At 42.0% G+C, this 16002-nt stretch overlaps 1 long non-coding RNA gene across 1 annotated transcript; it reads left to right on the forward strand.

Annotated features, from left to right (window-relative positions):
- Positions 1–2284: 2284 nt before the first annotated feature.
- Positions 2285–11544, forward strand: LOC119860453. The gene is made up of 3 exons (XR_005294543.2): positions 2285–2563; positions 7872–7945; positions 11100–11544. It is a non-coding gene; the product is annotated as an uncharacterized LOC119860453 (long non-coding RNA).
- Positions 11545–16002: the final 4458 nt, after the last annotated feature.

A 16002-nucleotide genomic window follows, 5' to 3' on the forward strand; every position in this document is an offset into this window, starting at 1 on the left:
TTTATCTATACACACACACACACACACAGACCCTTTTTATTCTGGAATATATATATTTCTAACATGACCAATATATGGAATAGGTTTAATACAGTTTAGGCTTATTGTAATAAGTCACTGGAAGGGAATATTAAAGAGATCTAAGACATAAAGAAGTAAAATGTGACTGAAGTCTGTGTACAGAATTGTATTTTATGATATGAAATGTGAACCTGACAGAACATTACACAAGTGAAGCAAAGTGAAGCCATGAAGAAACAAGAGATCAGTTCATGTTCATGTTCTGTATTTACCAGGGGTCAGACTAGATTATTATTATGGTTCCTTATGACCTTAAAATCTAGGAATCTATAAAATGACAGTAAGAGAGGAATGACCATAAGCAAATTGCGCAACACCTGTCCTAGGTTCCCTCGATGAAGCTGTAGTATGTTGGGATTATCTTGAAACTAGAAATGAGTGAATATTCACAACCAATGATTTTATATGCTGAATTTTGCCTTTTCCCACCATCATTCTCAAATTGTCCATGAACAGACTGGATTATGACATCCTCAAGTTTATTAGTTATTCAGAATTAGTGATCTGTGAACATAGCCATAACTGATTTTCAAAATCAATATTTCAGGGAAAATATTTTTCTACTATTTGCTCAGCTGGAATTAAAACAGCACTAAAATATATGAAAGTTCTACTAAACATTCTAAAAACATTCAAAGCCAGATTCTCAACTGGCATAAATCAGCCCTGAATGTTTTAATTCAGCAGCCCTCTGCCAGAGGTGTCCGAACTTTGCCCAATTTGCCAGATGTCTGAGGGCTGTTCCTAATTTTGAATGATATGGAGAAGCCTGCCAAGTCCTCCACATGGACCAGAATGAAGCATAAATACCACCCCCTCAGGCCATATTTCCATGTTAAAGAAAAGGGCAGGTGTGACCTATATTTGACCATCCCTGCTGTTTCAGTGCTCAGAACCTCCTGACCAGTGGCTGAATTAAAAACACAAATCTCAATAGGTAAAAAAACAGCCTCAAAGATGCTTTTCCCTAGCACTAGCAGTAGAATGTTCTGGAAGAATGCGTTAGCTGAACTTTCTGAGGTGTGTGTGTGTTAGAAATATTCAAAAGCCACTAGGGCCTCCTCTCTATAAGGGGATTGCCGCGTTCTGAGCTACTTTGTTTTCTGAACTATTCTAACAGCGTCAGGTTTGCATAGTGTCAGAGCCTCATCTATGAAGCCGGCAGTGAAGGGTGAGGTGGAGAGTTCATTGAAGCTGAGTTACCGTTTACTCTGAATGCCCATGGCTGTCTCTTTGTCACTTCACAGCCACGATCAGTGCAGAAAGGAGCGTCTGTCTGCTGAACTTGAGGAAGGAAGTTATAGACTTTGAATCTAGGCTGATCAATAAAAGGTCCCCTTTCACTCCCCCACAACTGCTGACTGGGGATTCTATTCTTGAGAGCTTGTTAGAATATGCAGCATGAAAAGCTAGTCTAACACATTTCTATGACAGACACTACCAGAGACAGTTGAGGTAAGATTAAAAATTAGCCTGCTCTGAGGATGTTCACTGGCAGCAGTGATAGGAAATTATTGTACATGGTTAATGCCGTGTTTATCTCTTAACAAGGGACTCCCACAACGAGGTTCCCTATTTGGCTGTGATACACTCCATGTGCAGTATGGCAAATGTGTGTGTTTGGACAAAGGAGGGATCAAGCACAAGGGACTTTAGTCTTTTCCTGACCACCATGCGTAGAGAGGAAGGGGAGGGCTCTGTGGGTCTAGTGCCAATGGCAGGTCCTATGGAAGGCTCTGATATTCTCTGCACTCCCCGCTGTCCGCTGGCCATACTGCTTTGGGAAGGAGCACTGGGAGACCAAGGCGTTCCATAGTCCTCTCCCAGCAAGTTCCTCCCTATATGGAGGAGGGGGAGAGGAAGTTTCAGCCTGTTGGCCTCGCTCTGGGTGTGGTGGAGATCAAGAAGGTCAAGAACCTTCTGACTTATCCCTTGAACCATGTTTGGCAGGGATGATTAACCATGTCCATTCAGGGAGTGAGGATTGTCAGCAAAAAAGGAGGCTACCCAGCCCTCCTATCAGTTTGCAAGGAGAAGTTTATCAAGGAGTTCCCTGTCACCCAATAATGGCCAATCGGCATCTCCGAAAGATAGGTGCTATCACCAGGCTTGCAGCAGACACAGCACATGCCATTGATTTATTCCTCTCCACTTTGTTTTAATCCTATTGACAATGGCTGGTTGTGACAGGGTGCTAAGCAGAAAACAGCTTAGCCAACCCTCTGTCACTCCAGCTCCAATTAAGGGAGGTGAATTGGAGCTGGATAGATCACCTGGCCCTGACTGGGAAAGCTGGAACAGCTGCTGCCTCATCAGGCTGGGGCTGGAGAAAAGCCCCAGGGGAAGGAAACCTGGGAGGAGCTGGACAGGCTGTAAAATGCAGTAGAGGAAAAGCAGTGAGGGGAAGCAGAGAGAGATAGCTTACCCCTGCTGGTGGACTGTAAGAGGGAGATGAAACACAGCCTGTAAATAAAAGCACCAGGTGAGCACTGCACCAAGGTCTATGTGTGACTTTCTCAGCCCAGTGGGGGGCAGGAGCCAGGAGGGCCCTGCAGGGACCCTGTTACATGAGGGGGCTTGTCTGAGATTCTTGCTTCCAAGCGGTGAAGTGGATGGGGGGGTTGAGGCCTCTGGCCTTTGCCCAGAAATTAATGGACTGGGCCACCCAATGGTTGAGAGCTGGTGCCCAGACCGTAGAGATGGTCATGGATGCGCTCATCCTGGAGCGCATTTTTATGAAGCCCCCCTGAGAGGACAAGGGTATGGGTGAGACAACACCAACCGGGCACGGGTGGAGGCTGTGGTAAAGCTGATAGAGGAGTATGTAGAGGCAGACCCCTAGGGAAGGAGGGGCACCCCTATAGGGATGAAGACTGGGAGAAAATCCAGGGACACCCTGAATGGGAAGGGTCTGGAGAAAAAGCGGGTGACCCATTGGGGAGCTCCCACTAGGACCAGGCAACTCATCCGCTGGCAGTGTGGGCAAGTGGGATTGCCCAGATATGGACTGCGGCTTTGCAGAATGTTGTGGGTGGACCAACTCTGGAGGGTGGAGGAAGGGGCAAAAACTGTCCACCATTCCCGTGAAGCGGGGGAGGAGACCCCAGGGGGGTCTAGTGGATTCTGCCTTGGCCTGCTCCCTAGTAAGGAGGGGGCTAGTGAAGCTGCACTGGATAATTCCTGGGGCCAAAATAAATCTGGGATGCATCCATGGGGATGAAAGGCAGTGCCCAATGGCCCAGGTACCCCTGAGGTTTGGGGCCAGTTCCATTGGAAACTAGTTGGGGTGGTAGAGGGCCTGCCGTACGCAGTGGTGGTGGGCACCAACTGGGACCCCTGGCCCAGAGGGAAAAGAGATGGGGTGAGGAGGCCCAAGATGAGAGGAGAGAGAGACCCATTGAGGAAGGGGAAAGAGGTCTTGGAAATAGAAAGCCCTAGACAACAGAGCTCGAGTCAGGAAGGACGGGACAAGGAAAAGGAGAGAAAAAAGATAGGGAGGGAGTATCCACCCAAGGGCTCTCAGCAGAGCCAGTGGGCCCAACAGAACTCTCTGTAGGCAGACCCCTAGGAGACAAGGCCCAAATCCTGCTTCAGGGGTCTTGGCAATTGAGGTCCTGGGTGCCCAGGAGGAAGCTGGGGCCAATCCTGAATCCCTGTTCAAGGTGAAGGAGCGCACCGAGGGGTATGACTGGTGTGATGACCTCTGGGCGGAAGCAGCACTAGGGGGTGGCCCACCCCCCACGTGATGTACTTGCTGCAGATGGGGGATGGCTGAACCCTGCAAGGAAGCCCCAGCAGGTCACCCAAAAGATGAAGGCCTCCCCAGTAGAACCCCACCCATTAGAAGGGGGGAAGAAGGGACCTGTATGGTCGAACTGGGTGGTTCGGAGAAAGGCGGGAGGCGTGTGACAGGGTGCTATGCAAAAAACTGCTTAGCCAACCCTCTGTTGCTCTAGCTCCAATTAAGGGAGGTGAATTGGAGCTGGTAGATCACCCGGCTCTGATTGGGAAAGCTGGAACAGCTGCTGCCTCATCAGGCTGGGGCCGGAGAAAAGCCCCAAGGGAAGGAGGCAGCAGGGGGGGAGCTGGACAGGCTGTAAGCTGCAGTAGAGGAAAGGCAGTGAGGGGAAGCAGAGAGAGATAGCTTGCCCCTTCTCCCCTGCTCGTGGACTGTAAGGGGACTATGTGTAGGGTGGAAAGGTGGTGGGAACACAACCTGTAAATAAAAGCACCAGGTGAGCACTGCTCCAAGGTCTCTGTGTAACTTTCTCAGCCCAGCGGGGGCAGGAGCCAGGAGGGCCCTGTAGGGATCCCGTTACACTGGTTTTGTGTTTCACCAGGTTTGCCGGCATCAGGCAGCCAAGTTTGACAGCTGCTTCCAGACTCCATGAAATATCTTATTTTCCACTAACCAAAAGCATGCTCTCGCTCCTCATCCAACAGGTGATACTTCAAACAGCTGGATTTTCCTCTGAAGCAGAAAGTGATAGCGATATCTGAGGCGGCTTCTTTTCTGTACGAGGAGTTGGTTACAGCTCTGTGTCCATTAGATACTTCTATAAATGCAGGCTTCAAATATTTATTCTTTCAAGCTACCCCAGCTCCTTATTTTCTGCATCACAGGGGTTAGCTGTACACTGCTTATATAAGAGTCAGTAAAATAGAGCTGAGCAGGAAATGGTTTTCCTGAGCCTCTGAGAGTTTGAAATTTTTTCCCATCCTGAATTGGGCTAAAAAGTTGAAATCTTGTTAATTTTTCACGGACCGATAATCTGAAAAAATTTTCAGATCAGGTCACTCAAAACATTTTGATTTTGACCCTTTAATTTTTTTAAACCTTCTTAAAAGGTACAAACAAACATTTCTAAACAAAAAGTCATTTTGAACCAAAAATTTCATTTTGAAAATGTCAAAACAATCTTAAAAAAAAAAAGAGAGAGAGAAAAAAGTTTTGAAATTGTCAAATCAAGAGATTCTTCAAAACAGACTTTCTTGTGAACAGTGTTGATTTCAAGGAAAGGTCACTTTCTGAAAAAGAGACTTGTCAGAATATCCCTGACCAGGTCTAGTAAGTAGAGAACAAACAACTGCAGATGAGAAACCTTGCAAATGCTTGTGAAGCTTCACTCTCTCTTGATCAAATTTGTCATCTGGACAATTGCCAAGGTGCTGAAAGAAAATTGGGCAGTGTGCAAAGAGTGAAGGAAAAAAGGAAATCAACAGAGAGCTAACTTTTTTGGATTTCTATATGAAGAATCATTGTCCACCATGTTCTACTCTCTGACAAAATAGGTGCCAAGAGAAATAGCAGATGTGACCTTAGCTTTCCTCCTGCCACTGAGGATATGGATGGTTTCAGCAGAATTAAATAAATTAATTTTGCATTCATTACCTAACCACTTTCTTTCCAAACACCACGCTTAGATCCCCAAGCATTACTTTAGCATTCAGAATTACCAATTCAGCATGGTAATTCAAGCACATTAGTGTACTCGCTGAGTTCATTGGGACAACACACATGCTTAAAATAGACACATGCTTAAATATCGTGCTGAATCTGGGTCTAAAGTAATTGCCATCTCTCTATTCTGTGATCTCTGATTTTTCTTTTCACTAACTTGACTGTCTCTTTTCCCACTGTTTTAACACATGCAATGCCAAAATTGTATTTTGGATGCCAGCTGAGTGACATTCTTTGATGTGGGTGATAGAACATGCTAGTGGAAATTCCCTGCCCTCCCCCCCCCCCCCCCCCCCCCCGTGATAGAAGGGTAGACTTTTAGAGCCGGAGTAACTGAGGCCTACTATCGTAAGGGATTGGCAGCCACCAAGTCTGAGTTGTCACAGTATTTATGATGCCAAAACATATTGGGCCAGATTTTTCAGCCAGACTTGTATTTTGTATAGCCACTGATGTGAGTGTCCTCAGCTGCATGTACCAAAGTGAGCTCATAAAATCAGAGGACAAGGCTAAACAATTTGCCCATAATAAATATTGCAACAGGATAGCTCTTTTTAGATTAAAAGTAAAAATGTTTAGAAAACTTGTTGCGTACCTTAAGGCCTCATACCCAAAATTTCCTAAGATCCCTAGGAATCAGATCCAGAGATCCCTAGATTAGTTGGCCAATTTATTTATATTTACAGTGTACGTATGCCTTTGTCAGTTTGGTGCTAGGAATGTTTCTATACCATAATTGCTTGCTAATTGGAAATCAAATCAATACACAGACAAATGTGTCTGAAGAAAAAACTGAACAAGTTTTTTTGCTTTTTCAAAGATGCACAGAGTACTGTTTCAGCACATTAATTATAATGGTGCATAGGGCAATGAAGAAATCCTGTTCCAGGATTTTTAGTGACTGTCAGATGAAATATTAGCAAACAAAGTCTACTCTGTTCTAGTGTCACATTCCTTTATTGTGTATGTTGCCTAACATCTTTTAACAGTGACAAGTCTCTGGTAAATCAGAGATGAGTTACTTCCTCAGTAAAATGGATTCTAATAATGTACATATCAGTGCTGGTCAGGAACATTCTATCAGAATGAGTTTCCAATGGAAAATGCAGTTTCTGCAAAATTGAAATTTTCTGCAGGAAAATTTTGATTTTTTTTTCCCATCAGGAAAATTGAAATGAAATACTTAATTTCCAGCCTGTTTAACTCAAATTGGAATATTTTATTTTTTGAACTGATCCAAAATGCTTTGTTTTGAATCTGTTCAACAAAATCCTAATTTCATTTCCCTGTTGCACTCTGCTTTAAATGGGAGTACTTTCAGCTCCCAGTCTCTCCTAAAACCTGGGCTCTCTGGAGCACTACATTTTCCATATGGCAATGCATTGATTTTCGTTTGACCAAGTTGTGTGGTGCATCATAGAAGACACATGCCTCTGGGTGCATTATGGGATTGGTAGTGCATTTAAGGATCCTAGCCCACAAGAGGGAATGGGGGCTGGAACTACAACTCCCATAAGGCAATGCAGAGCAGACAAATAGTTTAATATTGAAATGACTTGAAACAAAATATTTTGGGTCATTTTTTCAACAAAGTGAAACGAACCATTTAAAGTTTGGAAATGTCAAAATGTTTCAACACTTCTGAGCTGAATTTTTGGGGAATTCCCATTCTGCAGAAAACTTCAACATTTCAGCTTTGTCCCATTTTGGGATGAAAACACGTTAACATGTCAATTTCTTGTGGGATGGAAATTCCAAATTTCTCTCAGCTCTAGTACACAGTGGTATGTGAATCCATGTTTACTAAAATGTTAATGAAATCAACATTATTATTTATATTGCAATCAAAGTGTACGAGGTGATTTACAGGCAAATATACAGAGCAGGTGCCTTCCTGAAGTGCTCACAATCTAAATAGCTAGAAAAGATGGAAAGAGGATTTGTCCCTGAAGAGATTCATTTATTCGAGCAATTTTGCACCTACAATTATTTGCATCTGCAGGCTTAGTTGTTAGATGTATAAGGGCCAAATTTTCAAAAGAATTTACATGATATAGGAAGCTAAGCCCAGGCTGCTACCTCGCTTGCAAATTTGTCCCTAAATCCTGAATGTGTAGGTTCAAACTGGGATTTTACCTATCTATTTGATCTAAACTACAGATGAAAATAATTGTGGGTACATATTCGTAATTGCAATTTACAGCCACAAGAAACAGATATGCCAACTCTCATGAATTTATCACGAGAGATGTGATTTCTAAGTAAAATTAAGCCTCACTCATGATCTTGCAAAAGAACTCTTAAATGTCAGGATTTTTTTTTTTTTCAGCCGTGGGAAGATGAAGACTCCCAAGAGAAGCAGAGCTGAGACTGGGAGGGCTGAACTCTGGCCTGGGGACTGAAGTGAGGAGGGTCGAGGCTGATGGGATGGGGAAGGGCTGTGTTGATGGTGGGTTCTGAGCATATGAGGAGTGCTGGGAGGGTGAACTGAGAGTGGTGGGGGTCGATGGGTTGGGTGGGCTGAACTAATGGGGTGATGGGGGTTGGGGGATGAATTGAGGGGGGTTGGGTGGGGACAGAACTGATGGGGGACAGGATTAATTGTTGGACAGGAGAGGGGCAAATGTGGGGGCGAGAGCTCCTGCAGCGGGGACCAAAATAACTGTATCCAGCCAGCACTAATTGTCACATGCACACACCCTGGAGATGAGCAGGGGAGTTCAAACATCAAGAGACTGACCTAGAAAACAGAGTATAATTTTTTTTTCTTTTTCTAAATGTCTAAACTTTTGGGCCCATCTCTTGATTTTTGGGGGTCCGACTCAGGATTTTTGAGCTCTTGAAGCTGGCAATACTGAAAATATTAGATTGCAACACCGTAACAATAATCTTATCTGACTTCCAGCATAATATAAACCATAGCATTTCACCCAATAATTCCTTAATGAAGCTCAATAACTTCTGGTTGAACTAGGGCATCTCTTTTAAAGAACAGAAGCCACTGTCTTCACATCTCTCTTGTTATCTTCTACTGGTTTATAAAAGTGAACCCCTTTTAAACTATTACATAATCAATCCCAGCTTCATCCCTCTCCTGTATTTTTCCACAGCTCTCAAGTCTTCCTCTGTTTCTATGCTCTATTTTATAAATGGACTCTTATTTATACAGCAGATTTAAATAGTTACATATCTTGTCCTCTACCATTTACAATGATGTACACTTATTTGATACTACAGTAAAAGCTGTGTTATCCAGCACTTTATCAACCGGAATGCTCTAGTAACCAGCATTTCTGATATCTCCCAATACAAATCTTCAGTCTGGTAACTGGGACTAGTATACTGCCCAGGAGGATGTGTGATTGCACATTCTGCACTCTTTTATGCAAAAGAGGCAGAAGACAAGTAAGCAAGCTGATATCAGGGATTTATTTATTTATTTATTTTTAAAAAGCAGCTTCCAGGGTATGTCACAGGGTTATTACAGATTCAGCCCAATCTCCTACACCTTCGACATCTACAATAACTGATGTTGATGATAATGACCCTGAGGCACTGCAAGACCCTGAAGTGCCTTCTGAATCATCAAAGAAAGATTAAATTATGTTCAGTATAGCTTTAGTGTTAAGTGTATTTTTAGTGATCTGGGTATACGCCATGTGCTGCCCATAGTGATATGTAATGTCATAAGATAACCTACTTTATAGAAACTTTACCTGTATACACCTAAGTGCTTCCAGAAACCAACCATTCTGCAGTGCAGTACTACTACTGGATTGGTGAATACCTGTATACTATTTTATACTTAATCATTTTATTGTATTCTAATCCTTTGAAAAATTGGTTTTCCATTGGTAAGCATAACTCTCAGTTAATTTGATTTTTTGATTAATTGGCACTCCCCCCCCCCCCCCATTCGCCCAATATGCCGGATAACAAAGCTTTTACTGTACTACTAAACAACTGTATGAAGTCTTGCTTTTGCACTATTTCAGGCACCTATAATGGCTTGCCCTGAATGTGCGCTGAGGCATATGGCACTTTAATATAGGATGAAATGTGTTGATAAATTAGACGGTGCAATAATATTTCATTCATGGATTTTAATTTACTTCCAACAGGGTGGTATTTCTTAGTGTCCCACAAAGTTAATTTCACTGTCAATAGAGACTGCGATCACCACTTCAACCATATGGTTTAACTTCCCTAATCAAATGCACAAGAAAAAGGAACTACTGTTCTAAAATTGTGTGTTGGTCATTCAATTAGTACTCTATAAATATACCATTCTCAAACTTGATATCCTTTATACAAAAGTAATTAGCTATTTACAGCAAAACATCAAATATTGCAAAGAAACACTCATTTCCTTGATGCCCCAGTGCAATTCGTGATGCGAATGACCATGTTTTGTTCATCCTTTGCTTCTCTAGGATATCGGGAATATGATTGAGATAATGCATTTGACACATCATTTAGGATCTCTGGAGAAAATGAAGCATATGCACAATTTTGAAATACTGTGTACTGCAGCCCACTTTGTGTAGTGTGGCTTTCTGTGCACATACAAGTAAACAAATGTTCTGATAGCTAAAGATAAGATATTGCTGTACGAAATGATGCCCTTTTTTAATCTGGGAATACTTTTGAATACAAATTATCTCAGAATGGTCTCAGCACCCCTCCACTTAAGTGCTTAAAACATTCTTTATTTTGCCATTGTACATTATGAGCAAATGCAGCCTTTAAACTTCTAGTTCTGAATCCAGGGGCAAGATCCTCCGATGTTAAGAATTGTCATTGCTCCGTTAATTTAAATGGAGCTATCAGTTTGCACAAGTTGAGGATCTGGCCCCAGATATTTCATTTCACGTTAATTACCACTGGCAAAAATTCCCTGTGGCAAAAATGTTACAGACCTGACAGAGTTTTTACAGCTTATCTGCACTTTGACCATGCAGCTTTTGCAACACAGTGGCACCGAGTTAATCACGAAGCTTTCCTCTGGAGTTATGATCCTTAGCACAGTACTCCTTCCTGCTGACAGCATGGGCCCCATATGTAGACAGGCATTTCCTTGAAGAAAATGGAAAGAGTAGTACCAATGCCTGTAAATCAAGTGGCTATACCATGCTAATATTAAACAGCTTTTCCATCCCACATGCTTTCTTTAAATGAAAGACTCTTTTCCCTGTCATAGTCTTTTCTTTTACCGAATGTAAAACTATCTAATTACAGCATAGTGATGGATAGACATTACAAGATACAAAGGGTCGATAAGTATCAAAAAGGAGAAAATGCTTAGCTGATCTTGATGTATGCAAGGCAGTCACTGAGGGATTGAGCCTGTGAGTAAAGCGACTATAATCTGACCCTAACTAAATAAAAGCTTCTCTTACACTCCACATATTTTAAATCCATTTGCTAGTTTCATTCAGATTCCTGTGCTATTGCTACCTTTTAATTTTTTAAAAAATTGATACATTGTTTAATAATTGGTGCATTACAGGACACTCATGCTATCCAACATTACATTTTCCTATTTTCTACCTGGTAGGTTTTGAGTTAACTGCTGATATGCTGTAACCAGAGCTGAGTGACTTGCTGACTGGAGCGGGAGGGGAGAAAGAACAGCCATGAATATTTTCATTTGAATTTCTGGTCAATCATGTTCATGATCCTTTTCCACTTGCCTTCCACAGACACATAACTGCATGTGAAAAGTGAATGTTTAATTTAGTCAATTTGCTAAAAGCAAATTTTGTTATATATACTTGATTTTACAATTAGTACTTAGAGCCATGTGGGTTAATTATGTAAGTCACATGGTGCTGGTTCTGTTTCCTAACTGGATGATTTATGTACATAAACAGAGTAATTTGTGAATAAAGCAACTGAATTGTTCATGGAAGAAATTCACAAATAATTCAAACTAACTGTAATACTTCACAATTTTGCAATTTTCTCAGACCATTAATGAACAATAAAAAATGTTGAAATACACCAAATAATTAATACAGGGTGAGTTATTTGCTCAGCTCTAATTCTAGGCTAAAAGCAGCTGTAGGTGCATGCCAGCTTCCAGAGGGAAATGTATCCTGCAGCTCTGTTACTTTAAATCTGCCTTGGATGGGATGAAACCCCATAATGGGCTGGAAAGGGGTTAATAGCCAATTATTTACAGTACAGGTGCAATAGATGGAACTAATCAGTTGCTTCTCGGCCATAGAGGTGGGTCTGGGAGGCATCAGGTGAAAACTTAGTAGATACCTGGCTTCATCAAAGGGGAAAGAGTTCAGCCTGAAGGAAGGAACCACAGGAGTTCCTCTGATGGGGCTGGTACCAGGGTCTGTAGGAGAACAGGAATGTCAGAGAGATGCAGTCTAAGGGGCCAGTGCTTGCTGCTAGAGCTAGTGAGGAAAACTGTGGCTTGCTAAGAAGGAGGTTGAAGACAGAGCCCAGAAGAAGGGCAGAGTGGTTGAGAGACTTTTTGAATGTTGGTTTGAGCTTTTGTTATCTAACACGGCAGCTTCTCAACTGGGGGACTGACTGGCTCCCAAAGGCAAATAACCAGCAGGAGGTGTGGGAGATGAAGATCCTTGAGACATCATGCCCTGCTTCCAGGGGATGTTTTAGGGTGAGTGTGCACCACACTATGACCATTTGATACTGCTGTGGAAATATATTTTCCATTCATATTACTCTTGCTTAAGTCACTGTATATGACTTACTCTCATGTCAGCCACAGCACACAGGATGTCTGTCCTGCAGCTTCCACTAACTCCTTAAGGCTTATTTAATTTCCTCTCCAGTGTCAGTAGCGGTTCTGGAATGAGCAGGAAGGGAACCTCAGCAGCTCATGCTTAAGGTGCAGTAAATTTTCCAAAAGCCATCAAGTGATGGTGCCAGATATTTGCTCTCCTTAGTCTTGTGTGAAAGACTCATGATGGCTTTGCTTAGTGCTAAAGCAGCTCTAACACTGAAACACCAGTTGGTGGGGATTGTACACTAGGTTTGAGCAAATTGTTGTTTCAATTGGGGATTATTTATTTGACATTTAAGCCTTGCAAGCCCCTGAGCTGATAGATTGACTCTGTCCAATGCTTCTGTTCATTCTGTTATCTCTCTTATGGGCTGGTCCTCTCCCATTAAAGTCCATGTCCGTTCTGCCATTGATATGAATGGGTGCAGTATTAGACCTTTGCTTTGTGGGTTATTGGGGGTATGTCTATGCTTAAAATGGTACAGCTGTGCCACTGCAGCTGCATAGCTGTAGTGTTTCTATGTAGATACTACCTGTGCTGAAGGGAGGGATCCAGCTCCCGAAGAGGCAGCAGCTGGTTTGATGGAAGAATTCTTCCATTTGTCCTAGTGCTGTCTATACAGGGCTTAGTTCAGCTTAACTATGCCTCTGGGGGGTGTAGACTTTTTTTTGTACTCCTGAGTGACAGTTATGCCAACCTAATTATTTTAGTGTAGTGCGGGCCCAAGTCAAAATCTTCTTTCTTAAGCTGTGATTCAGTACTTTCCTTTAGATTACCATGATGGTTCTAGAACTGTTTTCTAGTCTGGGATTGGTGTCTTGAGTTACCTTCATGATTGGCTATTTTTATCCCATATGGAAACTTACTCCTGACTCAAGAATATGTAGCTCTCGTACAGTGCTCTTCATCCATAGATTTAAAAGGGCCTTACAAAAGAGATCAGTATTATCCCTATTTTAGAGATGTAAAGGACATATGTAAACCCCACGAACATGAAATATGGACATTTCTTTTGAAAAAACATTGACTTGCTTTGTCAAATATACTTGCTTAAGGTATTTCTCAACTGTCACTCTTCCCTCAGCCCAAATCCACTTAACTGCACTTAAACCTGCAACTAAAAAGCCACACACAATGTCATGAACTTGCCCTCTACCTCAGAAAGTGGCCAGATGAAACAAGCTCAAACAATGTCCTGTTGTTGGCCAGAGTTGCTCTACAATGAGAGCAAGCAACAGAACTCTGGCCAATCGGCACTTCCACAATGGGACAAAGGAGAGAGCATTGCTTTGTGCAATAAATTCACACAGTCTTCTTTACTATTGTCAAAGCTGGCAGGTACAATGCTTCCCCTTCAGAAGACTTATGACACCATTGTGTTGTGGGGGTTTTTATTTTCATTTTTCTTAAGAACAGTGTGAAATGCACCTGGTTTAATCACAACTCATGCCCCATTTGTCAAAAGCTTTTGTGAAGGCTAATGAACCTTCAAGTGATCCAGGCGTGACTTATGGTTTTCTATCAACTAACATTTCAAGGTTTTATGTGCCTTCAATTTGATATGAAGCCAATGAAACTCCACAGTTTTGACTGACCTTTTGCTTTGTCATTTTGAATTCATGTGAACTAACAAGATTTGTGTTTGGATCTATAGGATGGAATGTTCACATGTCCCTACCGAGCTTTGCATATTTCTTTTCTTGCTCACATTGCCACGCCCTCTAACAGATGGGACATCTTCCCCAACCCTCTCTGGGTGACTTCCTTCCCTTTGCTCCAGTCCCTCCTTGAGACACGCTTCTACTGTAAAGCCCACTGGAAATGAGCGAATCATGACATGGCACAGGAATATCTATTGATCATAAATTGTATGTTGTCAGAGTGCACATGCCTTTGATTAGCCACACAAGGTCAATTTTTCAGAAATGCCTAAGTCCTACTTTTAAGAGTACCCAAGAGCCATACTGAGGTATGTAGGCATCTCAAGTTGCAGATAGATTTGTGAGATTTTCAAATGTCCCAGAGGTTAGATGCCTAAATGCCTTTGAAAATCTGGCTTTCAGGTACTTAGCCTAAATAACATAGACGTTGAATGGGACTTGAGCACTTAAGCCACTTAGTTGCTTTTAAAAAATTTTACACATACTCTTTTCAGAGTAGCAGCCGTGTTAGTCTGTATTCGCAAAAAGAAAAGGAGTACTTGTGGCACCTTAGAGACTAACAAATTTATTTGAGCATAAGCTTTTGTGAGCTACAGCTCAAATAAATTTATTAGTCTCTAAGGTGCCCCAAGTACTCCTTTTCTTTTTACACATACTCTTGTTACTGATACCTAACTTTCATACACATCCCTTCCACGCTGTGTTGCATACATTGCAATGAAGGAGCAAATTTAGACTGAGCTCTCAAAGGCAGGGTCCAGACACTCTGTCTGTACTCTGAGGTGTGTAACATAGCTCCAGGTTCTTTAATAATCTAAATTCTTAGTTCTGTTTCTCCTTCAGTTGCATTAATATGAAAACTTTTTGTCCTGAAAGCAACTAAAATGTATAATAAAAATCAAGGCCTTACTTTCCTCTTGAAATTGTATTCACCCTTAAAGAAATTAAATAGGGTTGTATGAAATATGCAGAATATAAAATGTGAAATAAGTCAGGCTGTTTGAGAAGGTCTATAGACATAACAGGCTGCAGGATATTCCATTGCTTTACTTGAATAACTAGACAACATAAATAAGAAGTTTAACAGAAAACAGTTTTTGACAACTGGATGCTGACTTAAATTAATGAGGTGTCCATGTGCTTATTATAGTTATCATTCAGCTAGGAAAAAGTGTGAATACGTGACCATTTAGAAGCACATTTAAACCTTAACTTGATAAAAATTGGTACATTAAATTATTTAGCCTTTAGTTCCCTGTTACCTTATTAAAAGTAAAGTTCAGCAGAATCCTGATTTAAGAATGATACTCTTTGAAACATGCAACAGCATGGAGGAAACCTGCCGGATTATCTCTAGGCTCTCTGTATTCTGAGTGAGAGGGGGAGCCACTAGTTCTGGTAACTAAGTGTTCTGCTGCAAGTGCTAACTTCCCGAAGTAGTATGGAGGAGCAGTGTAAAGGCAATACCTATACCCTACCTCCCATGGTGTAGTATGCAGCAGAGTTGGCTGGCCACAGAGAGAAAGCAGGTGTTGTGCTTATTAAGACTGATGGAGCTTTCCCTGGCAGCATGCACTGTCCTTGAGCTGGAGGAACAATAGAATGCTGTAGTCCTTTTAATTTAGTAAAAGCCAGTACATGTAACCATTCTGCAATCAGTGCAGTTTCTCCATTTGCACCTTCTCCATTTCCTACAGACACACAGGATCACATGCTGATGTCAATTCCACTGATGTAACTCTGGGGCGGCGGAGTTACAGCAAAATATACTCTAATCTAACTATAATTGCCATCTGCTATCGATATAACTAAACATCTCATTAAAACAAGCCCTCCCAATAGTGAAGATAAATGTATTACTAGGTGCACCTAATGGCCAGAGTCTATCTTTGGTGCAAAGAAAGGGATGAAGTTATGTATGACAGTTTGTTAGCATCTTCCAAATCACACATTCCTCAAGGTCAGCTTCCTGCCAGCTTCCTAAATAAATAAATCACTCCAGCAAGGCAGAACACAGACTCCTAGCACCAGCTTG

The sequence above is a fragment of the Dermochelys coriacea genome, chromosome 8, assembly GCF_009764565.3.
Source record: "Dermochelys coriacea isolate rDerCor1 chromosome 8, rDerCor1.pri.v4, whole genome shotgun sequence".
NCBI lineage: Eukaryota > Metazoa > Chordata > Testudines > Dermochelyidae > Dermochelys > Dermochelys coriacea.